General features: G+C 38.1%; 1 protein-coding gene across 3 annotated transcripts in view; it reads left to right on the forward strand.

Moving 5' to 3' along the window:
* The first annotated feature begins 4599 nt into the window (after positions 1-4599).
* Positions 4600-19154, forward strand: part of slc8a2a (solute carrier family 8 member 2a) — an 85842-nt gene continuing 71287 nt past the window's right edge. For 2 of the 3 annotated variants that reach the window (XM_028465881.1, XM_028465883.1), the window contains exon 1: positions 4600-4690. The gene's annotated coding sequence lies outside the window, so the exon portion shown is untranslated. Of the gene's footprint in view, positions 4691-16768; positions 16859-19154 lie in introns of those variants that run through there. The other variant, XM_028465882.1, reaches the window with a different exon arrangement.

Here is a 19154-nt window from a genome sequence, read left to right on the forward strand (position 1 = left end):
ACATGTAAAAACATATATGTTCAATAGTTGGTTTTAGATCATTTGGACTTTCACAGATATATTTTATATATTTTTTATATTAAACAAATAAACATGTAAATATTTATTCTTTTGTTCTTGTTCCATGTTTGTGTTGTAGTTTAAGAGCCTCTTAATTTTAAATAATAAGTAACTTAAACTGGAGGTGATCAAAGAACAGGTGGAAAACGCTAGAACCTTGGTGTTCTGATTGATTCAGATTTGATCTAACTGCTTATTGTTAGATTAAATCAAAAACAGCCTTCCACCACCACTGCAGTTGGATTTGCAGGTTTGTAAATTCTCTTTAAATTTTTGTTAAGAACTAATACTGAAACACACGCTAACACAAAACAATTCAGTCATAAAATTGTGACCAGTGACACCTGCAGAAGGGGCGGAGCCACGGTTTCCCTGACTTCCTGTTGTACTGGTCGCACTCCATCAATGTTGGGTGGAAATATGCCTGATCAGAATAAATGATAAACAAGAGCAAAACCTACACCAAGACCTAAATATCCTCTTTGTCAGATATTTGTCAGCTATCTGTATCAATGATCCTGATCATGGTACCATGATCATTCACACACTATTCCCATTAATAACCATACAGTAGGTCCAAATGTATGGGCATTAGGGCTGGGCGATATGGACCAGAACTCGTATCTCAATATTTTTTTCTCGAAATAACGAGACACAATATAAATCTTGATTTTTTTCAACTCAATAAAATCTTACCAAAAAGACCATTATAGGTTAAATTTGCTGCAAAATGCCACACAGGCATATTTTATTACTAAACAGCTACACAATATGTGCCATTTTTGGCATTTTTCTTCTAGGAGAAGCTAACAAGCTAATGTTAGTCCGACAGCAAAATCACTGTAATATAACATGCTCTGTTAAAAGCATATTACTGCAGCGCTTCTCTCTCTCTCTATGTGCCACACACCTCCACAGCAGCAGCAACAACAACATGTCACTTACAGCAGCCACACGGAGGCTGCTGCGCACACATGAACAACACATGCACTACAGAGTTCTACTGTAACAATTACAAATCAGACAATGTAAATCAAGCAGCAGTAATTACCTTTCAAGCAGGAAAGTCACCAATTCCATCTTCTACTCTTCCAGACCATACACTGACGCGCTCCAGCCCCGGGAAAGGGGGAGGAACTGTGAGCAACAGCTGTCAAAACAGCTGATCAAACACAATCCTGCCTCTGATTGGTTCTTTTTGCTCGGTCACGGTGCATTTTGCCAAAGGCTGCAGGAGCAGCAGGGGGAACGCAATGAGCCTGTTTTTTTACACAAACTACTAGTTTTGTGTAAAGCTGTCCTTACATACTGTAGTGACAGCTTTAGCAAATATGACAAAAAGTCACTTTTATAAGAGTTGCAGACTGCACCTTTAAGCCTGTGACGTCATCCACAGGGTTATGGAAAAGTGGATAGGAAAAGAGATAAAAGGGACTATTCGGATGCATCCTGCATCTCAGTGAGTGATGAAAGTGAGTGAGATATTTCGGGATCACTCCAAAAGGACAAAGTTGAAAGAGCAGTAATGATTGGTGTACGGGCTGCACATCAGCTGAGGGAATGTGTAAACAACTTCCCATGATTCACTGCTGCTCATTAGAATCAATGCACTCAGAGCTCTTCTTCTCTCCTTAATGGCGTCTATACGAAACAGCAGAGTGGGAACTGTCGCACCCTGTGGCCACAGATTTTTTTGGGTCACGGTTTTATTTATCATCTCTCAGTAAACAAAAGAGGTTTAAATTGACTTTTTAAAAAAGTTTTACTGATTGCTAGATCAACTTAAATCAGCACAAGTTGACATTTTGACTGAAAAAGCTGCTAAATGATCCTGAATGCTTCACCTCCCATGGAACTCAATGGACTAAAAGGGGCTTATCACGTCACCAATGACGTCATTTCAACATGGCGGAGCACGGGATAAATTGCATTTAAAATGAATACCATACTTACTGTGGGTGTGACATTTTCAACACAACAGATATGTAGAAAATAAAATCACATAATTCTTAAAAAGAAATTAAATTATGTATATATATATATATATATATATATATATATGACTGAGTGACGTGTGTGACACACTCGTGTGTGTGTGTGGTAAATGGACTTGATGGTAAATGGACTTGATTTATATAGCGCTTTATCCCCACACTGAAGCAGTCTCAAAGCGCTTTACATATCAGCTCATTCATCCAATCACTCTCACATTCACACACCAGTGGGACAGGACTGCCATGCAAGGCGCTAGTCGACCACTGAGAGCAACTTAGGGTTCAGTGTCTTGCCCAAGGACACTTCGACACATAGTCAGGTACTGGGATCGAACCCCCAACCTCTCGATCAGAAGACGACCCTCTACCACCTGAACCACGGTCGAAACAGAAAGTTTCACTTTTACAGTTACAGCTGGAAACCTTTGTTAATTGAATATCCTAGTTACATTACAGCAACCAAATTAAACTATATCAACTAAGTGAATTAATAAAAATGGCCTGTGTAAAGGCTTTTTCAAACTAAAAAATTATCTTGTGAACTCTGTGACCTGTTAAACCTGCACAACTCAAAGAATCAGAATCAAGAATCATTATTTCTTGGCAGAAATACTTTTAAACACTTGCTGTACATTCAGCTGACATAAAAATCTTGTTTTCAAATATGTAGAATAATTGTGAATTTATCAGTAGCAGTTGTAGTTTTAATATTTTAGTTAATTTTTTACAGGCACCTTTTTTTGCCGTCAAATGTATTTAAAAGAAACTATAATTAAAGAGAGATGTTATTTAACTGTCGAACCTTGTCATATTTTTTTTAAAATTGAAAAAAAAAAAGTTTATGGTCTTGGTCTTGGTCTCGGTCTCGGCTTGTCTCGGTCTTGGTCTTGACTCGGTCTCGGCTCCCCAAAGTCTTGGTCTTGTCTTGGTCTCGGTGCATTCTGGTCTCGGGCAAATCTTGGTCTCTGATAGTGTGGTCTTGAACACAACACTACTAAACACTAACCTAACCCCTAAGACGTTAGGTGTACTTCGATAAACGTACCAATAGCACCGGGGGTTGTCCGTACGAATAGACACTCTCCAATATTTTTATAACAGCTATGCATGTTTTATTATTGCAATAAAACGAATACATTTATTTTATTGAATTGAATAATTGTGACCATCACCAGCCCTCCCTTGATATACGGATTGTTTACGTGATTCATTTATTTATTTATCATATCCATTATTTTTATTTGCATTCCTTTACATTTGAATATAACACCTTGAGCCTACAGTATTGTTCATGTGTTAAAAGTTAAAAATTATGAAATGTAAATAAAGTTTTTTGGGGAAAAAAGCTTGTGTGACGAATCAGATGGAAGTTGATTCACGCACTTGTGTCATTTACTTATTATTATCATTAACATCACTAGTGACAGATATACACTTTATTTTCATGGTATCCATTTGGTTTATGTATATATTCCTTAGTTTTTTTCATTTGAACTTACATTCTAACACTTGCATAGTGGTCTTCACCATACCCACAAAGATGCTTCACACAAGGAGAAAACATGAGCAAACTTACTTTTTTTTTTAAACATTTTTTTTTCTTTTTTATTTTGATAAAAAGGTTTCACATACACATGAAAGAACACAAACAAGTAAATCCAAGTCCATTTAAATATACATCATATTCACAGGTTCAAAATGCAAATTGTTAATAATATTAGAGAAAGTCATTGCACAAAAAGCAGCAAGATAAATATAAAAAGCTTAGCCCAAATAAAAAAAAAATTTAAAAAAAATATTTAATTGAACTTAAATAGCTGCAGATTGAAGACTTCAGTGCACACGCTGTAACTTTGCTACAAAAAAAGAAAGATACATTTAAAGTGCCCTCTATTGATGGTTTGGCTCATCAAGTATTCTTTTTAATTTAAATACTTATGACTAAAATGTTTTGCTATTAACATTCACTTTTTGTGAAAAGATCCAAAACGTCCAGATTTAACATTACAATACTAAAATATCAGTAATGAACACACATCAATTGGAAAAAAAAATGCAGTTCACAGAGGCATTGCACAAAGAAATGATTTAGCACAAATAGTATGTTTTTCTGGTGGTGCTTTATAAACTAGCATTAACCAACGCAAGCCAGTGAAGTCATCTATGACATCGTCAAATTTCCTGCATCTGCAGAAAGAAAAAAGAAAAAAAAAAAAAAACTATTGGCAAGTCTATCAAGAAAACCAAGTCATAGGATATGCATGATGTGACTATAAATTGATCAATTTTTATATATTTATCAATAGAATAGAAGCTGTGCACAAATTTAATATTTATTTTATATAAAACATTTAGGACTTTGATATAATCAGGCCTGTTACTTATTCACTGTAACGTAACTAGTGTAGATGGGACAAACCCCAGATCAATTACATGACCCACATGAAGCGGTTTTACAAAAGAAACTGAAGTCCTGCAACGTAGCTCCTCCTTCCCCGAATGCATGCGCGCTCCCGCGGGCGGGCAGAGATGCAGTTATTGTCGGGGATACTTAGATTGGCACAACACCTGCCGGCGTCTTCACACTGTGTGGGAGAAATGTCCGCCTTCGGAGGAGTCGTGGCGTGAAGCAACCGGTAAGAGTGACATTACCGACCGTCTGTCCGTTCATGCTAAACTAAAGGGACTAAACTAAAGTTCTTATAGGTTTCAAAACGAGACTCCTACACTTAACAGGTCTTCACAATAATGTAGTTACAATATTGTGACGAGAAATGGATGAAAGCGACGAAAATACGCTACTAGTTGAAATATGGGAGATGTAATTAAGATAATTGTACTACAAACGTGTTCATATTCCCTAAAATATTTTAATCTAATGTATTGCTATTGCAGTGGTGTTTTGGGGGGTGTCATCCTTGGTTTACTCAGGTTTTTCCCCCGAATACATGTTTTTACTGCTTGCTGTCTTTACCTGTGTAGAAATGTGTTGCACTTAATTTATAGATCTGACAAGGATTAAATATCGGCTAATTGTGATGTAAATTCAGTTTTTGACTTAAAATGAAGCCACATTTGCAATTATGCTTTACGCTGAACAGGGTAGTATTTTAATTTTCGTCATTTATTACTTAATTGTCTGTATTACAACTGTATAACATAAACATGAATGCACACCCAGCTTTTGCATTGACATATTGAAAACAGAATAATAATAATAAATAAAGTTTTTTTTTATTTTTTTATATCTATTATCAGTGTTGGGAAAATAGGCTTCAGGAAGTTACACCAGAAATATTCTTAAGACATACTAATATTAAAATGTGTTTTTAATATTTTGATTGTCTATGGATCTCCATATGATTATTAGATAGATAGATAGATAGATAGATAGATAGATAGATAGATAGATAGATAGATAGATAGATAGATAGATGATAGATAGATAGATAGATAGATAGATGATAGATAGATAGATAGATAGATAGATAGATAGATAGATAGATAGATAGCTTTATTGATCCCGCAGTGGGGACAATTACTGTCATGACATCTCACATCAGATAAAGTGCAGTAAAAAATGACCACAGAAGGCAACACAGGAAAAACCCAAAAATCAACAAGTTGGTGTAGAATATATTTTCAGAAAACTTTATATATCCTTCACTTCTAAATGTTATCTAAAATAAATATAGAAAATTATTGTACTTGTTCATTTTCATTGTACTAAAACAATGTGCATGTAGCTAATTAGTAAACTATATAGATAATGCCTGAAGCATAAGAGTAAAAACTTCAGGAATCAGTTTATAACTAGTCTCAGGACTTTGGGTTTTGGTTTTCAGCTAATATTTCTGTCCTAAATCCTTGATTTATAATCACAACTCATTGCTGGCGTCTGTGTCACGGACTGAATTTACCTTATACTGAGATCGATTATGAGCATGCGCACTACCGGAAAATGACTTTTTGCTAGTTCTGCTGTGAGTTTTGCTACTTCCGCCTTGATTGAAAATTAAATTTCAAAGCTAATGTTCAAAGCTAATGTTATTTGACGAGTGCTGAATGGATCTTTTTCTTGTGGAAAAATGTACAACTTCTCAATATACGAGGCAGGAGAGGTTCCAACTCCATAAGGATTAACAGGTTATTCTTCTTCATGGTGAAGGGTAATTTCTTTAAACAAAAAAAAAAAACATGATTATAAAATACATTGCAATAAATAACAGTTAAACTGATGTAACTTTACAATAATAAGCTGTTGTATTCATATAAATCTGATCATGACACTCAATATTTTTTTTATCATTGGTTATTTTTTTTTATCGATGGTCGACTGATGTAATGTTTTGCATTTTAAATTGCCTGGTGGGTCTGTCTTGCTGTCTGCAGTCCGATAGGTGGTTCCGGGCACCCTTGGCTGAGGGCTGCCTCCCTCTCGCGGTGGTGGCTGTCGGTCGGTGGCACGTCAGTGGGGGCGTTGCCCCGTGGCTCATGTTGTCTGGTGGGCAGCGGGGGCTGTGCGACCCTGTTGGATGGTGGCCGGTTCACGGACTAAAGAAGGGCCCTGAGGCTCGCCCTCAGATGTTCCCGGTTTGCTGGCGGAGTGCCTCAGGGTGGGGGGTTGTAGCGGTGGTGGGATGCGCTTGGTCCTCGGCTCCTTGGGGCTTTCTTGGGTGTGTATTTGGGGGCGTTAGTTGCCTCTCGGCCTTGGGTCTCTATGGCATCTGGGAGGCTGCCCAGTCGTGTGTGTGTGGGGGGGGGGGGTTAGGCTCCTTAGCTCCCATTGTTGCTGCTGGCCTGGCTGCACTTTCGAGCCTGGGTTGGCAGAAGCGACTCCTGCTCGTTGATCCCAAATACCAGTTTTAGGTATAACCACACTCCTCTCTTTTCATGGCCACCATCATTATACTTTAGCTGGGTGCTGCGTCACCCGCTTCAATTTATCCATACTTGTCACCAGACTGGCTTAACTGATTACACAGCACAATTAGCACAATATGCACAACTATAAAATCACATTGCACTCACCTTAAAACACTTGACTCTTCCCCACCCCTTCCATTTTCCCACCCTCACTCCCTCTTCCCCATTCCCTTCCCCCTCACCTAGGTGTAAAACTCCCCTTTCTTTGTATATTCTCCTTTTAATAAAGTTTTTCATACACTTCCTTAGTGAGTGCTTGTGATGGTCACAATTATGCAGTAAAATAAATTCATTTATTTAATTGCAATAACAAAACATCTATTGCTGTTGTAAAAAGATTGCACTTCATGTAGTACTGACCTTCGACAGCATGTACAGACAAGGCAATAAATAAATAAATAAAAATAACATCACACCTAATTTACCAGCGCCATGCAAACTAAGTTGAAAGGTGTCAATGTTTGTTTGTTCTTGCTGGATACAAAGCCAGTGTGATTGATCTAATTCAGAAAGTGGGAATGCTTTCAACTTCCTGACATTTTCTGATAAGGGCTGAACTTCAGCGCTGACATTTCCTTGTCAGAAAAACAACCTTAATTTAACAGATTGGCAGTGCCATACTGAGTTAGTACTCACTTGCTCATTTCCTTTGTCCGCCCAAAGGCTTATTACGATCTGCTGTTTAGTGAGACTGGGCAACAACTGTAGATACACCCCTAGGGCTGCTTCAATATATTAGATTATCAATCATTCAATAACTAGTAAACATGTTTCTTAACCTTTTAGGTACCAGGCACTGGGTTTTTTGTAAAGATCAGAATTTGTTAACTTAGTTACTATATTATTACCCTTTGCAAGAATATATGTACATTTCATTAAAGATGTATGTAATTTATCATGAATTTCTTAGGTTAATTTGTTTTCTTTTTTTTTTTTACAAATAAAAACATAAATAATTTTATCCCCCTAAATAACCATCTTATACCATGGGGAAAAACACTGCATTTAGCAGTGTCTTACTGCTAAATGCAATAATTGTATTGCGATTTTTAGCTTTGGACATTTTTAAACAAGCTCTACAGATTTAAATTAAAATTTAAGATATTTAAGATTTAAACAAGTTCTATAGATTATTGAAAACTCAGTTGTTAATACAAATATTGGCACATCTTTTTCCTGTTAAATCATTTTGTTACAAACACAATTTGAATTTATTGACCTATAGAGCAAGAGAGGGATGTGGTGGTCTCGTCTCATCTATACCTATCCTGTGTACAGGGCCGCAGGATAGATTTGGATGCTGGAGCCTATCCCAGCAGACATAGGGTGTAAGGCAGTGCAAACCCCCCTGGAAAGGACACCTGTCTATCACAGGGCTTGACATAGACAAGTTGTGGCCACCAGTCTCACTAGAAAAATGTTATGTTACTTTTATTTTGTTGAAAGTAAAATATAAAAAGCCAAAGCCATTTTGGTGTTGTTGGTATACAGTGACTTTGCTATTGTGTAGAGGAGTGAAATCTGCTGTGACAATGTAGTGACATACAGTGCCTTGCGAAAGTATTCGACCCCCTTGAACTTTTCGACCTTTTGCCACATTTCAGCCTTCAAACATAAAGATATAAAACTGTAATTTTTTGTGAAGAATCAACAAGTGGGACACAATCATGAAGTTAAACGAAATTTATTGGATATTTCAAACATTTTGAATAAATAAAAAACTGAAAAATTGGGCGTGCAAAATTATTCAGCCCCTTTACTTTCAGTGCAGCAAACTCTCTCCAAAAGTTCAGTGAGGATCTCTGAATGATCCAATGTTGACCTAAATGACTAATGATGATTAGTCATTAGTCAGGCAGGTTCGAGATACTGTTGTGGAGAAGTTTAAAGCCGGATTTGGATACAAAAAGATTTCCCAAGCTTTAAACATCTCAAGGAGCACTGTGCAAGCGATAATATTGAAATGGAAGGAGTATCAGACCACTGCAAATCTACAAAGACCCGGCCATCCCTCTAAACTTTCAGCTCATACAAGGAGAAAACTGATCAGAGATGCTGCCAAGAGGCCCATGATCACTCTGGATGAACTGCAGAAATGTACAGCTGAGGTGGGAGACTCTGTCCACAGGACAACAATCAGTTGTATCCTGCACAACTCTGGCCTTTATGGAAGAGTGGCAAGAAGAAAGCCATTTCTTAAAGATATCCATAAAAAGTGTTGTTTAAAGTTTGCCACAAGCCACCTGGGAGACACACCAAACATGTGGAAGAAGGTGCTCTGGTCAGACGAAACCAAAATCAAACTTTTTGGCAACAATGCAAAACGTTATGTTTGGCGTAAACGCAACACAGCTCATCACCCTGAACACACCATCCCCACTGTCAAACATGGTGGTGGCAGCATCATGGTTTGGGCCTGCTTTTATTCAGCAGGGACAGGGAAGATGGTTAAAATTGATGGAAAGATGGATGGAGCCAAATACAGGACCATTCTGGAAGAAAACCTGATGGAGTCTGCAAAAGACCTGAGACTGGGACGGAGATTTGTCTTCCAACAAGACAATGATCCAAAACATAAAGCAAAATCTACAATGGAGTGGTTCACAAATAAACATATCCAGGTGTTAGAATGGCCAAGTCAAAGTCCAGACCTGAATCCAATCGAGAATCTGTGGAAACAACTGAAAACTGCTGTTCACAAACGCTGTCCATCCAACGTCACTGAGCTCGAGCTGTTTTGCAAGGAGGAATGGGCAAATATTCCAGTGTCTCAATGTGCAAAACTGATAGAGACATACTGTACCCCAAGCGACTTAGAGCAGTTATCGCAGCAAAAGGTGGCGCTACAAAGTATTAACTTAAGGGGGCTGAATAATTTTGCACGCCCAATTTTTCAGTTTTTTATTTGTTAAAAATGTTTGAAATATCCAATAAATTTCGTTTCACTTCATGATTGTGTCCCACTTGTTGTTGATTCTTCACAAAAAATTACAGTTTTATATCTTTATGTTTGAAGGCTGAAATGTGGCAAAAGGTCGAAAAGTTCAAGGGGGCCGAATACTTTCGAAAGGCACTGTATATATATAGAGAGAGAATAGTACATTTCACTGGTCAGACTGTGAACATATAAGTGAACAGAGGGAGTGTGCTTGTGTCTGGGAAACAGCTTTTTGTTAGAATCAAACCATCCCAAGCTATATCACAATGTAAGCTATCCTTAAGCCCCAGATATGCCTGTGCATCTTTTTCAGATGGATTTGTGTGTAATGGCCACCAAGGGCACCAAGTCGGCGGAGCCCAGGTTTAAGGGCATGCAATATGACAATCTTAGATTGTGAAGTATTAGAATGTGACAATGATCTGCCAAAGGACATAGATTGTAGAACCGGCTCTAGTGCACATTATGTCCCTCGCAGTGCGTCTGTGCCATATGCACAGCGGAATCCAAAAATGTTTCCTCAGCCGAATCGCCCATTTGATAGTCTGCTTCATATCAGCACTACGGACACACCTATGAACTTACCAGAGCTCAATCAGAGCCGGGACGCTCAAACCCCCCTTCCCCTCAGACGTGAAAGCACGTTAGTGTTCTAACTTTCTGTTTCAGCAGCTGCTTGTCGGAGGTATTGTGCAGATGTCTGGTTGTCCTCTGGATAACTGAGTTTTGAGTGTTTTAAAGATGCTGGAGGAAAAAGGGCATTAATTTCTCTTCTGTAACACCACAAACTCACTATTTGAAACAGATCCACAGCAGCTACAGAGCTCTGTTTACACACAACTCATGTGGCCAGGTAGGGGGTTTTGATTTGAAAAGTTCAAAAACCAGCAGCTGGCAAGAGCGCTGTTCATAGAACTTAGTTTTAAATGGACGATATGAAAGTGCCAGCTCAAGCATGAGCAAGCTGATGTGTCTTTAAAAACAAAGAAGTTTGTTGCGATTTGTGCTTTGCGGAAATGTCGATTTAAAATCCTGATCATTTAAACTCAGCAAATGCGGGCACGGTGATAGATTAGATCGTTTAAGTGACTGATAGCTGCTTGGTTGAAACTAAATGTGCATGAACAGTATGCTAGTTTGAGAGCTTGGGCATTACAGGTGGATTAATTAACAGTTAAAGAAGTAATGTTACATTCTATAGTTTAAATACAATTTTAAAAGGATCTAAAATTAGTTTAAAATGTGTGGAAACGAAAACATTTTAAGTGATTGTTGAAATGAATGGCTGATAAAAAAGTAAAGTTATAAATATTAAAAAGTTAAAATATTGATTCGTAATAATTATTAATTCATGTTATTTATTTTAGTTAAAATACTTTCATACAGATTGAATAAGTTCAAAATAATTTCATTCAGATTGAATTAAAAAAATATATTAATTGATGATAATGTAAAATGGTTCCTTTGATATTAGAATCATATTGAAGACAAAGGTTTGAATGAAAACAAACACTTAATATGGTGATTTCCTCTAAACAATACAAAGTTGTATTTATTTTATTTATTTCTTGATGTCTGAGTTTAGCACTTGTTAAGTAGTCTTTTTTCTTTTTCCTTTATTTGAAGGTTTTCACTTGATGCTAATGCTAACGCTGAGGCATTGTTAAAGCCAACATGAGGAATATTGAGATGAATATTGCCCAGGCCTAATGCAACCAAAGCAGTAACATTTTATCTGGGAAAGGATATGATCCCTATCCATACTGTGGAAAATGAGAGGAAGTCACAAGATTTATGTCCTATATATTAATCTAGCAACAAACAAATCAGCTGCTAAAGTAAAGGGGAAAGCAGTTGATTGCTTACAGCAGTAAACAAACCAGCTTATGAATCCTGTCCAGCTGGTGGAGGAGGTAAAAGAGCGGCGGGTTCAGAATAGAACTGAAATCAGGCTTTAAAAGTTTGCCCCGACACGGCCCAAGCCCGACAGAATATGGCCCAACCCTAATAAAGCTGATCTTTTTAAGCTTGACCCTGTTACAGCTAAACACTTTACAAATCTGTGCATGCACAGAGCTCAAGAACAAGACATAAATTATTCATTTTCCAAAGACCAGCGTTCGATTTACCTCCTCACCATCCATTTGTGTATCATTCTCGCACTAATGGAAACACATCACATGACCACTGATTTAACACGCTGCGCCCCCATCCATCAGGTCTCGTCAGGTTTCAGGGAAAGATTTTTAGAATGCAAAAAAGGAGAAGAGGATAGCATACCTGGAGAGCTAAATGGAGGAGCTGGAATAGAACAGCAGGATTAATGACATTATCATCAATGGGCCCCATAAAAAACCCCTTTCCTATGTCAGAGCAGGACGCCAGGGGCTGCTGAGAATAGGAGACCTGTTTGACCCAGCGGCTGTCATCACCAGTTTTGTGAACAGAAAACACAAGAGCATGTTTCAAACAGAGAAGAAGCCTAAAGGCTCCAATGCTTTTATGAATGGGCACCAGGCACAGGGCTCTATATGCGCTGCGTAAGAGCAGGGAATGCTGTTGCTCATGTGGGCTGGGGGCGTTCCAAGGGGAGCTGGTGAGCAAGTGGGGGGGACTGCCGTGTCGGACGGGCTTTCTTGGCCTCACCGCTGCGACGGGATCTGCACCGCAAATTGGGTGACGGAGCTGTACAAGACGGACAAACTGTCAACAAGGCGGCGGAATGCTACTGATTAATAATGGCTTCCTTTTACTGACATCACAGCCAAGATGGTTAAATAGAATTGTATATTTGCGGTAATCTCTAGTAAATTGTGAATATTTGTATATAAATGAAATATATACTTTTTATTGATGCACATGATGATTAAAAATGTGCCGGGTGGACTTCATCAAGGGCAATTGTTGGAATGTTTCACATTTGTTGTTTTTGACAATATGCTGAATATTGCATAACTGGGTTCCCAGTCTGGGTTTGTAGTGGTTTAGAATACTGGTCCTTCTAAGGTGACAGTGCTGCCAGTGGCTGGGCAGAGAGTCTCAGGTAATGGAAACCTCAGTAGCTGCTGTCTGCTGGCTGTCAGCCTCTCGTCTGCAGGGCCCTCTCTGTCCGCCTGACCTCTGGCCGCACGCAGGCTGCTCGCCTAAAACTATGACTGTGTTGCTCACTTGGACAAACTTCAGCCAAAGGAAATGTGCATAGTTTTTCCGCAGAAAGAGAGAAACTTGAGAGCGGCCACTGACGTCACTCTCCTGCGCTGTCTCTCAAATTGAGAAGTCAATTTGAATTACGTTACGCTTGGTGCAGAGGGTGGGGCATTAAAACAAAAATGAAATGACCTCTTTGCTTTCTTTAGTTGTGTCACAAAATGAGCAGTCTTGAAGAAGAATTTGCTGGGCCATCTTCTTAAAACTTAAATGTAATTTCCTTTCTCATTTTAATCAAGTTACAAAATGAGCAACCTTGAAAAAGAAAATAAAAATGCAATTTTGATTATTTATTACCAATTAGATTTATGAGTCAAATAATGCAACTACAACCTTCAATGCATTAGCTTTTCTGCTAATACATTTTTCTCCCCATTTTCTATTTCAAATGGAATTTTGGTACCTATTTGCTGGGCCATCTTCTTAAAACTTAAATGTAATTTCCTTTCTCATTTTAATCAAGTTACAAAATGAGCAACCTTGAAAAAGAAAACGAAAATGCAGTTTGGATTATTTATTATTAATTTTATTTATGAGTTAAATAATGCAGCTATATACTGAAAATGAAAAAGCATTTCTGTTAATCCATTTTAAATGTAATTATGGTACAGATATGCTTCCATATTTGTCAGCTGAGAGTTCCTCTGCTGACGTCACAGTTCGGCTGCTAATCCTAAAACTGTGCAAGAACATGTGTGCAAGGAAGGGTTTAAACATGGCAGATGAAAGCAGATAGTCAGACTGAAGGTAGTGCAAAGTGTGGCAGCATGCCTGCGCTGTAAACCAAACCCTGTGCTCAGCCAAGCTTGCACCACTGCCCTCCAGATTGATTGTAAATGTGACCATTAGGGCAACAGCTGCGTGAACTTACGTATGCTGCACACACAATCAATGAACACTGATTCATTCTTCTGAGGTACTGATTCAGCGAAGACAGTTCATTTAGACACTCAGCATTGAAACCACAAAAGGGCGGTATATGAAGTCCATTTCATGTTTCACCAGAAAGTGCCTAATATTTAGAGTAGTTATTCATTGTTGATGGTTTTTTATTATAAGTCGACATAATGTTATATTGACTACTGAGCTAATGGACTACAATCCAGATATGTAAAAATCTTGTGGTGACTCTTGGGATTTTTAAAAATTCTGATAGGCTGTTGATTTTATAGAAGCTGAACATTCTCTGCAAGAACATGTAAGTCAAAGATAAAAAAGAAAAAGAAAAGGAAAATTAAAAATATTTTAAGGGCTGAGATACAGGCTTTCCTCCACCAATAATCTAACTATCTGCCCAATTCTCAAGTCACTCAGCTCCCACTCACCCTCTATATACATCAATCTCATCAGCAACTATAATCAGAACAATACATGGTTTTATGTTTAGATTCATTGGGAAATTTGTGTATTAGTTAGTTTTACATAGTAAAAGTGAATTATGATAACTCTTACACAAACTTATATCTGCATTGACTCCTAGAGCAGGGGTCCTCAACCATTTTTAAAGGAGAATCTAAGGTTAAGGGAGGTGTGAGTAGTGGAAAAGTTTAGGCAAGCTTTCAATAGATGTTTACTTCCTTGTCTTGTCAAAAATTAAAGGAATTATTTTAGTCAGTAATTTACATAGTTGTGATGTTTAAACATTTGCAGAGGTTGCATTGGAAAGTTTCCTGCAATGGACACTGGATAACTGCTTTTTTTTTTCTTTTTAAGATTACTAACATTCAAATAATGCAGGACTTTGGACCTCCAGAACTGTTTCACAAGGATATCAAAGATGAAATCCTCCAAGTAGGCCTGGGCAATATATCGAGATTCAAGATATATTGAGATTTCTATTCTAACGATATTAGTCTGGTGCAGTATGTCATTTTGGCCATTTCTGTTGCCAAAATTGATTTTATTGTTTTTTTTATTTGGCTAGGGTTCAATTTTCCCCACCCCGCAAAGTGGCAGCCATCTTGAAAATCCAATATGGCCACCAGAAAATATGAAATTTTACATAGTTGCATGTAACACACTGTATATAGACAGTCACAATTGTTTGGGTAAAAAATCGTCACCTTCTCTTTCATATTAATGAAACCGCAATCTGACACCTCATTATATCACAAAAACTGTTATAATAATATGTGCATAAATAAAATGAATGGAAGGTTACAATGGAGAGCTACCATCACAACATACATACTGTACATATTCACTACAGTTATACTGAACTTGATGTGTTTATTCATTGCATAAAGTGATATTTTGTGTATTAGTACATTTATATCACCAGTTTTTCCCTAATTTCCAGTAATTCTTACAATGGTACAGACACATCACATGTCAATTCCACCTATATCATCACCAATCTACAGCTGATCACCTGTCTCTGATTCATCTATCTATCTATCTATCTATCTATCTATCTATCTATCTATCTATCTATCTATCTATCTATCTATCTATCTATCTATCTATCTATCTATCAGATGCAGTTTGAAATTGATATGAAGAGTTTTCCCAACACTTGTAAATATCATTGAAATCCATGAAAGTGATAAAACATACTCTTAATTTGAAAGGCCTTTGTTGAAGAACAATTTAACAGGTTATTAAGAGATTATTGCACTGTGCCGATTGGCCATTTTTTTTCTGTCTGAGCCACAGTTAAAATCTCTCTTTTACCCCCACATACTAACGACAGATTAACATTTGTTTGTGTTGAAAGCCTGATTTTATTAAATTCTTACATTTCTATATTTACAAATGATCAGCATATCAGTCAACATCATCATCTGTGATCAATACGTACCCATGAGCTCTAAAGCATGACCAAGCGTGAGGCGCTAAAGGTTTGAGGTAGGCCAGTGGAAACGCAGTGACTTCTATAATCGAGTGTTATGATTGAGGATTTGCGCATAAACACCGGTGTCACGGACTGAGTTTACCTCGTACTGAGATTGATTGAATGTACGCGTTTGTAAAGGGCTTCAGTGTATTAGGTTTGAGCCGTTTTGTAACGCAATTGAAAAAATAATGATTGGATGATAGTCTAAAGGCAAATGTCATCTTCTTGAACATCCCAACTCCAGCATTGTTCTTGGATGTGTTAAAGCAACAAAAATCATAAATATGTTTAAGTTTATATCTCAATAGTACATTTCTGTCTAAAGAAATCAATGATAATGCATTGATAGTATAAAATTAACTGTTATATTATGTCTTTGTATGAACTTGAGGCAGCGCATCGAAGGCGGTGCGACAAAGGCGGCACGGAAAAGGCCGTTTATCGTCACTTAATATTTACTCGTACTTGTAGTGTGATAAAACTGGTTTTACGTTGGACAGTCATTTGACGAGCTGCTGCAAACACCTTCACTTCCGCAACACTGCAGCCACCGTCCTCCTGGGAAAAGGAGTGGACAGAATGGATAAAATATTATTAAATATAACATATTTTGTCCCATGAAATGTAACTGAGTCCAAACTTCTAGTGCAATACCTTGTACTTACTCCAGGTTCAGAAACGCATAGTGGGAAATGAACTTAAGCCACCCAGGAGAATGTGCGTAAGGCCAGATTTGACTGGGAACGCCTACATCTCAGGTCTGCTCTACCCAGAGTGCGTAACTTGGATGAAGGCACAAGGTGACAGACTTCAGTGAAGGGGCAGAAGAAAAAATTAACAGAGCCACTGCGATGGTTTTCCAGCTTATATGCATGGGAGAATGGAGCCGTTAGAGAGGTAACTAATTCAATGACCATGCATGTTTCTGAAGTTCTTGTTTGTTCACAGCATTGGGTAGAGCTGTGACTTCCATCAGATCCTAAATGAGTTGCTAATGTGATGGTGACCGCATTTCCTTTTGCAGGAAATATTAAACTGTTAAAGGTGCTAACTTCTTTTTTCTGCTAGCTCTTGGCCAGTGTAAGATAACTCCAGGCAATCACTTATCTGTGCTGTTGACAGATAGCCACTGTGTTAGAGACAGTAAGGGGAGATGAGCTGTCACCCAGCTCATTATTCCTGTGTGCCAAAAGGTAGAGGGGACCACAGATCTGTCAGCAGCGAAGGACCCCCATCCTCCTGGCATAAGAAAAGCTTGTAAGCTGAGAATTTAACATGGATTTCCACATAATTGTCTATTAATCCCATATAATGTTTACTTCTTGTTTAATATTTAAAATGAAAATCAACTCTGGGTGAATCCAAAAACACTGACTTAACCTGCGTTCAGTGCCCAGGACAGCTTCTATGTTCATTTATCATTCTACCATTGGAGTAAAAATAAGTCCAACTGTTAAGCCTATAAATTCAGCATCAATTGTTTTCTAATTTATTCAATGTGAGCTTTCTGGCTACACAAAAGTGACATCCTGCTGTATTTAGGTGAGTGCATTAATGAACTAGAAAGCACTCTGAGCAAAAACCTCTGCCAAACACCAAATATACTTTGCCATATTGGCTTGTAAGAAATGTATATCCCTATCACTGTAATAATGATACAATAGGCCCAAATGTATGGACAATGTAAAGGAGTGGTTATTGCTTGACATTCAACATTCTGTGCACCACCGTGCTACGGGCATGCACCGATCCCACCGTGCCATGCTAAATCAGAGCGATGCCCACAGATCACGGTGGCACGGGGATGCACAGCCTACCACCGTGTTTGTCATTGTGAGATGGCTGAATGAGTTTTAACCGAGTGTTGAACACCGCCTGACTGGGTCCCTTTCCAACTCTCCTCCCAGGCATGTTTACCTTTCTGAACTAAGGCCCTGAATAATGACCAAGTTTGATCTAGCTAAATGAGGTGGGCGCAATCTTGAATATTTTTCAATCATCTCTCCTCCAAGAACACACCTGCTGACCACACCTTGAGTAATTTACACAACTCGGCCTCTAGCTGCACACTCAAAATAGGGGTTTTCGTGTTAAAGTGAAATTTAATCAACATTGGTTAATTATGAACTGAGATAGGACATTTTTACATTTTGCCAATGACTATTATTTATTTTTTTATTTTATTTATTCAGTTCATTTCCGACATGGTTGCAATCACAGAAATTCACTTTGACATTCAGAGCAAAATCACATCATTGTTTTTTTTTTTTTTAATTTTTTTTTTTTATGTCCTTTTGCATCCCGGAAAGGGCGACGGAAAAAAGCATTTTGCTTATCCAGATCCGTCCCCTGATTTGAACACAGACAATTTTACATCAAACCTCGTTTCTTCCCTGGTCAAACATTCTTATCTTCTTCATACCATAATTTCATCTTTTCATTAACGTTTTTTTTTTCTTTTTTTTTCCTTTTTTATGTGATGTGTTCTCGTCTGCAGTCATTGCTTCTGTTGTTACTCCTCCTCACTGTCCTTTTTCTCCGTATATCCTCGAGCTTTCTTTTCCAGTCGTTGTTTACATTCCTCCAACTCTCCAAACGAAAAGTTCTTCTTCTTTCGAAGTACCTTCATATCCTCGGAAAGTCGCCTCAGCATACGATACATCAGAAAGGCACATGCACATACACATACCCCCATCATTAGCAGGCCAAAGATCATGACCCCTAGCAGATAGATGTCCTCCACATCTTCCACTGTCAGCAGGGAGAGACAAAGCATCTGGCTTCTCCCTCGTGCATCCATGACATATCCACTTGGGTATGTGTCCTTTGGACACGCTGGTTCGTGCTGTAGTAATCGCCTTGTCGTGAAGATTGAGTCGATGGCGCTCAATGACCAGTTGATGAGTTCCATGTCGTCGCTGTATAGTTCGATGAAGAGTTGACTTGAGACCTGTATGCGTGTAGGAATATCCTCCGTGTTTTCTCCTTAAATCTTGTCAGATTTACGGATTGTTGTGTCTCTGCGTCAAGGCTATTCCAGAGGTTCATGGCTCTGTACACAGTACTATGTTTCCCAACATTTGACCCTGTCTGGTCTAAACACATTATTATGTCTGAAGTCGTAGGAATTTTGATTGTATGTGAAACGTTTTTGTATTCGATGTGGTAGTTTTTTAGATGAAGCGCTAAATGC

The sequence above is a fragment of the Gouania willdenowi genome, chromosome 14 (assembly GCF_900634775.1).
Source record: "Gouania willdenowi chromosome 14, fGouWil2.1, whole genome shotgun sequence".
Lineage (NCBI taxonomy): Eukaryota > Metazoa > Chordata > Actinopteri > Blenniiformes > Gobiesocidae > Gouania > Gouania willdenowi.